Source organism: Rhamphochromis sp. 'chilingali' (genome assembly GCF_963969265.1).
Source record: "Rhamphochromis sp. 'chilingali' genome assembly, chromosome: 13".
In the NCBI taxonomy this organism is placed as follows: Eukaryota; Metazoa; Chordata; class Actinopteri; order Cichliformes; family Cichlidae; genus Rhamphochromis; species Rhamphochromis sp. 'chilingali'.
The window spans coordinates 20,869,969-20,879,700 of NC_137940.1; the positions used below are offsets into that span (position 1 = coordinate 20,869,969).

At 39.3% G+C, this 9,732-nt stretch overlaps 1 protein-coding gene across 1 annotated transcript in view; it reads left to right on the forward strand.

The window, feature by feature from the left end:
• il1rapl2 (interleukin 1 receptor accessory protein-like 2) overlaps positions 1 to 9,732 on the forward strand; it is a 520,306-nt gene that overhangs the window by 418,556 nt on the left and 92,018 nt on the right. The gene's annotated exons all lie outside the window — the stretch shown is intronic.

Here is a 9,732-nt window from a genome sequence, read left to right on the forward strand (position 1 = left end):
TTACAGACAGCTTTACACACAGTCCCAATTTTAATTAAACAATTCTAAGAATTGCTTTTAATTCTGTATAGACTAGAGATACCGATATCATAAATTTGGATATCTGCCGATACCGATATGAATCCGATATAGTGTTTTTTAATCAACAAAACTGTTTTTTAAATATCTTGCCGCATTTTGTATAAGTTCATACTCAAGTTTAAAACAACAACTACACTAAAGCTATTCTGTTATACCTGTATGCAAAAAAAATTATTTCATAGTTCAGCAATACTGATCAATCTAATAAACTTAAACCTACACCATCCTCCCTATTCTGGTATTTGAAAGAGTACTTAGCATAAATATTAAGCAACCTAACTAATAGGGTTCCAACTCCCAGCAACAACAAAAATAAATAAATAAAAAATGGGGAACCACCCCTCACGCTCCACCTCATGATGCTTAATCGACGTAATCAACCTTAATTTGATGCAGTGTGAAAAAAAATGCACAGAAATCAATTATTTTTCAAGAAATATTAAATAGATTCAACATCTTTCTTCAACAAAATTGCAGACTGCACAGATGGTACCTTCCCAAAGGAAAAAGTACTATAGCTTACTAGGGTATATATATTAGACTTAATAGTCACTATATACAGTAATGGACTTCTATTCATTTTGCATCAAATTAAAACTTTGGGTGTCAGATAATTATTTATTAAAAGCTAGACATTTTAAATGAGAATAAGAAAGAAAAGTATGTCTTTGTGCCCCCTTTTCCCTGTTAATGCCCTATCGGCCCCCCTGGGTAAACTTTGCTAGATCCGCCCCTGCACAGTTACCAGCCGTCAGCTGTAGAAAAAGATCCTGGTGTAGAAAGTAATATTAAATACATTCTAACAACAGCTGATCAAGCTTAAACGTGCTTCTGTTGTTCAGTCGCTGGTTTCCTCTTTCTGATGCAAAGTGGGCCAAAAGCAAACTAGAGACACGGACTCGCGACAGAAAAGCCGATCAGCTGATCGTTAAGCAGTTTCATGATTGAAGTAGCAGCAAGAAGAGGCAGTCGCTTGTTAAGCTTAACGCAGGAATGCTTTACAAACATTCAGAGATGGACTTACACACTTGCTTTACTTCTCTCGGGATAACTTTGTCGGAGATGAAATGCCGGGTTGCTAGCGAAGCTCCAAATGCTATCCAGACCACCACAGGTCCCGCATGCCACAGCCGCTCTATCACGTGATGCACACTGCTCCGACGTGCTAACGTTCTGAGGTGAGTTACGGCGTGTTGCAAGTTTTGTGAGGTGCTTTCGTGATATTTAATGGATCGGATTACATTTTTTATTTTTCTCCGATATCCGATCCAGTAATTTAGGTCAGTATGGACCGATACCGATACGTAATATCGGATCGGTCCATCTCTAGTATAGACATGACAAAATAGTGAGAGCACGAGGACACAATCAGTAAATTATAGTGAGGGACAGAACGCAGACAAGGTGAGAGGGAGCAGGAACAAAAGCAGGCAGGAAATACAGTGGAAACCCGGCTTACGAAGTCCCCATTTAACCAAAATTTCAAGTTACGAAGGCACTTAACGGCAATATTTCTGCCCGTGGTACGGCAAAATGCCCACGTAAATAGATAAAATAGAAAATTTAAAAAAATTAAATTCCATAATGTTATATACATGTACACGTACGTATGTATGTATGCATACACATGCTTTCTTCAACCTCTGCCACATCCTCCTCCACCAAGAACTTCATCTTCAGCCAGCATCGCCTCACTCAAAAGACGATGGAAAAAGGTGCTTCGACTTACGAAAATTTTGACTTACAAAAGACCCTCTGGAACGAATTAATTGCGTAAGTCGGGGTTCCACTGTAAAACCAGAGTAAAAGAGGACAACAAGAGAAGCTCATGCAGAGAGGAAGATGCTGACGGCCAATATGGGAGAAGGTAATAATACATTAAAAAACACACTCAAACTGAATACTGTGGCCTAGTTAGTTGAAGGAATTCAGGCTCTACATGTGGACAAATCCAGAACTTGTCAGACTTGTGGCCTGTACTCCAAAGCAGGATTTGGCAGATAATTTAGGGGTAACTGGGTTTTCAGTATCACAGAGGCGGTGCTTAAGGAGGAGTTATACAAAACCACTGATAACCACACAATTCTTCAGAAACGAGCCTCACCATTTCCAAAAGACTCTGCGGACCTCTCTGCATGTAAGAAAGTTTAAAGTTTTTAGAGACTATCAAGTTTTCATTATTCCCTTACAAGCATCAATAGGAAATACAGTTACTCTGAAGCAAACAAGCCTTAATATGGAGATCTTGTAAAACAGAGAACCTCATACTTAATGGAATCATAAAAATTTCCAGGTAGGCTAAATATACTTGGCAGTTTGAATTCTGTTTTCATATTTGTTTGTTATTTGCTCACGCACCATTTAACTGCGATGCTGATTGAGGCTGATTACACACAGTTGGCATTTTTTAGTGGCTTTCTCTCCTGGCGTCAATTACACTTTCCTACAAAGCACTTTTCCACTTTGATAAACAGTACACACACACATATATATGTATCTTTTTAATCCTTTTCCACACACTCGCACGCTTTAGCTATAGCAAGTGCTTGTGCACTGCATTGTGTTTTTAATCTCTCTGTATTATTTCGCAGAGGTGGGACCAAGTCATTGTTTTGCAAGTCTCAAGTAAGTCTCAAGTCTTTATCCTCAAGTCTCAAGTCAAGTCTCAAGTAATGTCAGGCAAGTCAGAGTCGAGTCTCAAGTCACTGGTGTAAAAGTCCGAGTCAAGTCACAAGTCTGAAATTTTGAATTTCAAGTCCTTTCGAGTCATTAAAAAAAAACGAAAAAAAGCATGTTGCAGTTATGCTAAATGTAAATATTAGACCATGTAATTTTAAAATCTGTGTTTTTCTCAACACATGACAAAATAGTGAACTTAGAAAATATACACAAATTGTGAAATTGCACCTCTTTAAAATGCAGCTCAATTAAACCTAGCTCCAAGAATAATTTTCACTGATAGTTCTGAGATAAGCTGCATGTTATTCTTGGATGCGGTTGTAGGACCGGCTTTAAAATCGCATGACAAAAATATCATACACATTAAAAAAAAACTGCATCACCAACGTAGCCTGGAAAACATTTGCTAGTTAGATGAAGTCAGCTATCTCATCGTAGCATATTTATATGCATATTTATAATCATACGGTTCTTGGAGTGAGTGCATACACTCATGAAGTTTAGTAACTTCCGGTCACTGCAACAAGCCCAGGTACAGTTTACCGACAGATGGGTACAGGACCTTGAAATGCACCGTGTAGAACGAAAGACCATCGTACGTATCATAAGTTTACCAGTCTCACAAATTGTCGTCATAAATACACATTCCTTAACCGTTTATTAATAGGACCTTTGAGCTCAACGGTAATTAATTAGTAGTGGAAATAATTTCTGGTACGCGTTACAGAAATGTAGCAGTGACAATAATACTGTATGCTGTAATCGTACTGGGCAATTAGTGATACAAAAAAACAGTTTTATCCTGTGAATAAAAGTATATGTTTTTGTCAATGTACCATAATAACAGAAGCGAAACGCAATATTGTGTCAGGACAATTCACTATTTATGCACAATAAATAAAGGAGCATAGCGCGACAATTTCTGTTCAGCGCCAGACTTGCTTGTAACCTATATCACCAATTATGTTATGAAAATGACGTATTAAGTACTAAAAAACACTGACCTTCGTGTAAATGCTTGGAGCAGACTAACCTGTGAGCTGGAGTGTTCTGGGACGTTATATTTGATCTTTGAATGGCTGCAATCCAGGGGCCTGTTCTTCGTACCGCGCTAAGTGAGTTAGCTGGATGAGATTGTTGACGATTTCGCGTGATCCTGGATCGTTCGGTTCCCCGAAGCCCATCCGGGACTTGCTGTCATAGCAGAGCCGTAAGCGTAAACCTGCTGGGGAGCAGGTTTACTTTATGTAAACAGGATTAGATCGCGGCCACGCAGGTATGTCCGCGTCATTCATACGAAAGCAACAGCGATATTCCACCACTGTTTCACCATAAATAAATAACATCAATGTAACTAAAGATAATGCAGCACTTGATCCTTTTATTGATGTCACACAGATACATACAGGTCATTTCCTAAAAAAGGGAAATGTACTATTAACATTCTATTACATGTATGTGATTATTACAGATGTAATTCATATTTCAGAGTAGTAATTGTAAATTACTTCGTGTAATCAAGATGAGAGACCACGGCTATAAAAGCGAAGGTGGATTTGGGAAGCCTGTCGCAGTCATATCCTGTCCGTATACGCGACCAACCCATTGCGGAAGGTGCAAGATTGATAAGGAGAGTCCTCAGAATTCAGCGTATATTGCGGGACAGACAGGATCCTTTAGCTCAGCGCGACAGTGTGCTCATAGAGAGATATCGATTTTCCCGTGAGGGTATTATTCACTTAACCAACTTGTTGACGAGGGGGTGCAGGACCACCACCTGTCTTTTTTTTTGCTCTGCCCTTTTCTTGGTTGCTGTTATGAACAAACAAACAGAGTATTCCAGGGTCTCTTTCCAAGAGACGACAAGCAATATAAGTGATAAATATTACCATTCTGTAGAATATTCTTATATTTCACTTTTACTTGTTCCCATGTTCTAGTGGGTCCTGTTGTGGCTCTAATGTGAAAGGGGATATAATATAACATATTATAATATAATATAATGTAATATAATATTGGATAATATGGTGTGATATGATAAATCTACCCTACCGCCTACTGGTGTTGGCCAGAGGGGCTGATGGCGCAATATGGCAGCCTGGCTTCTGTCAGTCTGCCCCAGGGCAGCTGTGGCTACAACCGTAGCTGCCTCCACCAGTGTGTGAATGTGAGAGTGAATGAATAGTGGCATTGTAAAGCGCTTTGGGTGCCTTGAAAAGCGCTATATAAATCCACTCCATTATTATTGTTATTATTGAATTACTTACGAGTTTGATTTGTCAGCAACTTTCTGCCAGCCCTCTCTCCTTGCTTTTGCAGCCTTTGCAGTGTTCCCTTGCGTTTTAATTAAACTCTGAAACTCATGAAATCCCTCACTCAAGAGTTCTTGCTCTGCCCTGTTGGGCCACCCAGTGATCTCACATTACTTCATCCAGCTATACTAATCGTCAACAACAGGTGTGTTCGGGGAACCGGAATAGCGAGCTCAGAGTTAGCGCGATGATTTGGTCTTGGATGTTTCATTTGATCTTGGATGTAGTAAGCGACGTACGAAGCACAGGGCCCAGGCCATCCGTCGTGTCTTTGTTACTTCGGAAACATGGCTTGAACAATTTCTCTTCAACGACGTAATCCGATAACAACCGATCTCTTTACCCGTCGGCTTCCCGTGGCTGTCATGCGACCGGCTATTGCAGTTAATAATACAACGGCTTCTTGACATTTTTGTGTTTCTTTTTATCGCTGTATAACTGATTTTAATTGAAAGCCTGCGTGCGCTAGTACCGCTTGCCACGAGTTCCCAGAATCCTTTGCGGTTCTACCCGTGAATGATGTCACATTTTCAATCTCTATATAATATGCATGTTAAATTTTATATTTGGGGTAAAATATCAAGTCTTTTCAAGTAAACCGGTTCAAGTCCAATTCAAGTCCCAAGTCATTGGTGTAAAAGTCCAAGTCAAGTCACAAGTCTTAGAACATTTTTTCAAGTCAAGTCTAAAGTCATAAATTTAATGACTCGAGTCTGACTCGAGTCCAAGTCATGTGACTCGAGTCCACACCTCTGTTATTTCGACCTCTTTTTTTGGTAATATCAGTTAACCCCTCCTGTTTCTGATTGGTCACCACTCTTGTCATGTGAAAGCCTCATAGCTAATTTGGAGAACCCTGGCTCGACTGAGGGAGCTGCGCTGCTCTTGCCTGATTGCCAACGTTCTTGTAAGCAATGCCAGAGCATCAAAAGGATTTCCTGGATATGTTGAACTCGCTTGATAATCAGTGTTTGGGTTGTTACACATTACCCATTACTTTTCTTAAAGTAATGCACTGCATTGCTTTTCTTAAAGTAATGCAGTGCATTACTTAATTACTCACCAGAGAAAGTAATTCAGGACACTACTCATTGTATTACTTTCTCATTACTCCAACAAATGACCTGAAACACACTGTCTCATAATTACCAGTTAACAACAGAAACCTACAGGCTACAGTCCCACACACCAACACAAATCCCAATCCTAATCAGGACAAATGTGATCTCTTACTGTTTAGGTGTGAAAACAAAGCCGAGGACACGAAGCAAAAATGAAAACCAGCTCTAAGAGTCTTCAAAGCCATCGTCACAGCGATTCTACTTTAGAAACATGAACAGATAGAAACAAAGGGTGCAAGCCTGACTGCTCATCACTCACTTCAGGCTCTGACTGTTGGACTGGGGTCAGCATACAGTCGGCTTTAGCATCACTCTGGGTTTTTTGCTAGCTTTGTGTTAGCATGCTGTCTGTGCAGATGCTTCCAAAGAGCCAAAGTTCTGTAAGCAGTATAATGTGGAGTAATGTTTTTATTCTGTACTGTAGTGTACTTGTATTGTTTTTTTAATGAAAATATCTCCACTACTGCTCGCCGCTCCACCATTGTCCTCCTCTGGCAGCTAAACAGCTAATGTTAGTGCTAGCAAGCAGGAGGAAAAAAGGACGTTTGATTGATTTTTTCCCCCCTCTCTATCACACGTAGGAGACACGGTACATCGCATTACATAAGCTAGTACAAGGTGTTTAGCCTTTCCATCAGCATCATAATGTTCACACGGACAGTTCTCTCCCTCGATCTAAACGGGCTTTTGACAGACAGGAGAGCGAAAATAGAGTGAAAATCAAAGTTGTGAGGGTGGAGTAAGAGCATCAAAGGGATTGAGAAAATAATTGCAGTTGAAAGGATGATCAATATGCGATGGACGTGCAATAAAGAATGGGTTTTGTTCTTTCTTTTACTCCTGCTTTCATTTGTCATCGGGGGGCTCATGAATATGGTAATCTGCTTTTGTTTGCTACCTTGATAGAGAAGGAGGGACTTGCAGAGAGAGAAAGAGAGATAGAAAACAAAGAGGGTGAGAAATGTCTGCAGTGGAGCTGAGATGGTGAAAACACCTGTATCCATCTGTTTTTACAGGAAAAAAATAACGGCAAGAAAAGAAAGAAGTGGGCTCCAAGGTCACAGGTGTATGTCGCTGGGAGAGAGGATAGTTAGGAAGAAAAGTGAACCATTTGTAGCCCAAGGTCAAATAGTGGTTAAGCCTGTCTATGTGTGTGTGTAAGGCTTACTGTGTTGGGCGTACGAGGCAAATTACTGCATTTGAACAGAATACGATAAAAAAGCATTAAATCATCTTCCATGTCATGTTTCAAAAATGAATGAAAGACTCAGGTTTCAACCTGCAAGCCTGCAGTATTATAATTATATGATGCAGGAAATGAGGCCATTACTGGGTAATAATTAGATGTTTTTCAGTGCAATGACAATGAAAATACAGCATTAGATACTGTATATAAGAGGTAAGAAATTTACATTGAAACCACATATCATTCACAGGTTTTTTCACCAGTCGATGCCGGCTATGCTCAGAATGTTTCATCACAGTTTGACAATAGATTTCTTTCTTTCTTTTTTATTTGGACAGTATAAGAATCAGTTATCACACAATAATGCCACATTATTAGCTTTTAAAGTGGTTGTAGAAGTCATTCTAGGAAACAGTTAACTTTTAATCATTCATCCAGGCAGTAAGGAAAACTGTACACCTTCAAAGTAAAGGTTATGCTTTACCACTGCAAACAATCAAAAGGCTCACTTCATACTTTGGAGGTGAATTGTCTAACTTTTCCAGATTGCATGTCACTGTATGCACACACATGTATGCACATCTTCTGTACAAACTATGGTTGACCATGGAAACATGCAAACCTCTTTGCGATCAAGGCGATTACAAGTGTTTTGGTGTAACATTGTATATCTCTTTTCGATTAATTTCATGCAGTGCCTACAAGCAACCTCTTGAAACCCAGCTGGAGAATACACGTTTTCCCTAACACCTGTGGTTGTCAGATACTGACCAGTCTCTAGGCTTATGTGGTCGGGGCCTTAAATAGTCATTTGAACACCTGTTAATACTAGGATTGTATTTAATGCAACTTTAGAGTACGATTTGGACGTTAAAAGCAGGCTGTATTTTGCACATATGAGGGAGGAGTGTTTTTGAACTGGTGACATTTGTATAATTATTAATTAGTCTAGATTACACTGGGTGCTAAAGTAGTTCTCCAAATCTGCAAATCATCAGATGTTGTACTTCCATAATTTTGAAGCTGGGGTGAGTACTATGTGTGTTTGATGTAGCATCAACATACAGCTGAGAAGTGGATCATGCCGGAGATGTTTAAAAATATTTCTAAGGACAGAAAGGTAAATCACATTGCTGTGAAGTCACATGTCTTCCCTAATGGGGAGAGCCTCCAACTTTAAAGAACCACCTGTCAAGCTTCAGGGACGAGGATTTGAAACCCAAACGACATCATCGGAATCTTCCTTTTTTCCTCTTGGTTGGCACACTGACTTGAGTCAGTTGATGTGACTTCAAAGCTGCATTTTAGAAAGCAAATACCTTAAAGCCTCAGACCCCGAAGCTGTAGCTCAGCATTTAAGTGTGTTCCTTGATCTCCGGTGTGAGACAGACTGATTGATTGAAAATCAAGTGCACTGGTTATTTAACATCATTACACAGAAAGGCAACAGTGTGGCATTAACCTCGATTAATTATTGCATAATTTGATGCCTGGAGGCTGTAAATATTTATTATTCACAACAACATTCATTCTTTCAAGTTAGTTTGTCTGTTTAGTGAATTACATAAATATCACTTCATGCCTTTAGCAGGCAAATAACTTTACAAGGAGGTAAGATTATATAGAAAAACATATGTACAGCATGAATTTGGTAGGTTATTTTTTTTTCTTCTGTTATTTAAGCCAGATGTGTCAGAAAAATCCGAAAAGATTTGGCTTTTGTTAAAAAGTCATATTTTACATGTCTTTGGTTTTATGATTTCAAAAACTTACCACTGAAACTCAAACCTCAGTGAGTTAGTTTTTGGAGTCAAGACAAACAACCTGGTAATAATACACGTAGTCCAGTAGTTTGTCCATCAAATGGACTAAAAGTTGTCAATAAAATCAATGCAAAAACAAGCATGCAGGCATACAAGTGAGGATTTGGAGGGACACAGTTTTCCTTGTAAGTTTGCCTCTGTGCAGCATCACAGTGAACTTTAAATAAAACAATCTTGATGTGATTGAAGCACAGCTTTAATTTGATAAAGTTGACACTTCAATTATGTCTTGATTCTTTGTACACAACCACAATGGATTGTAAATCAGAGGATGTTTTATTTTTTTAACTTATGTCGTTGCCCAAGGGCAGCAGGTGGTGCAGTGGTTAGAAATGTCTCCTCACAGCAATTGGTCCTGCGTCCTGCTCGTGTCTTCGTGGATTCTCTCTGGGTACAGTCCAAAGACATGGGGGTTAGGTTAACTGGTGATTCTAAATTGGCTGTAGGTGTGAATGGTTTTCTGTCTCTACACTGTAAAATATAACTTGTTGTTTCAACTTAAAAATATCAGGTAAAGGGCTGCCTTAAAA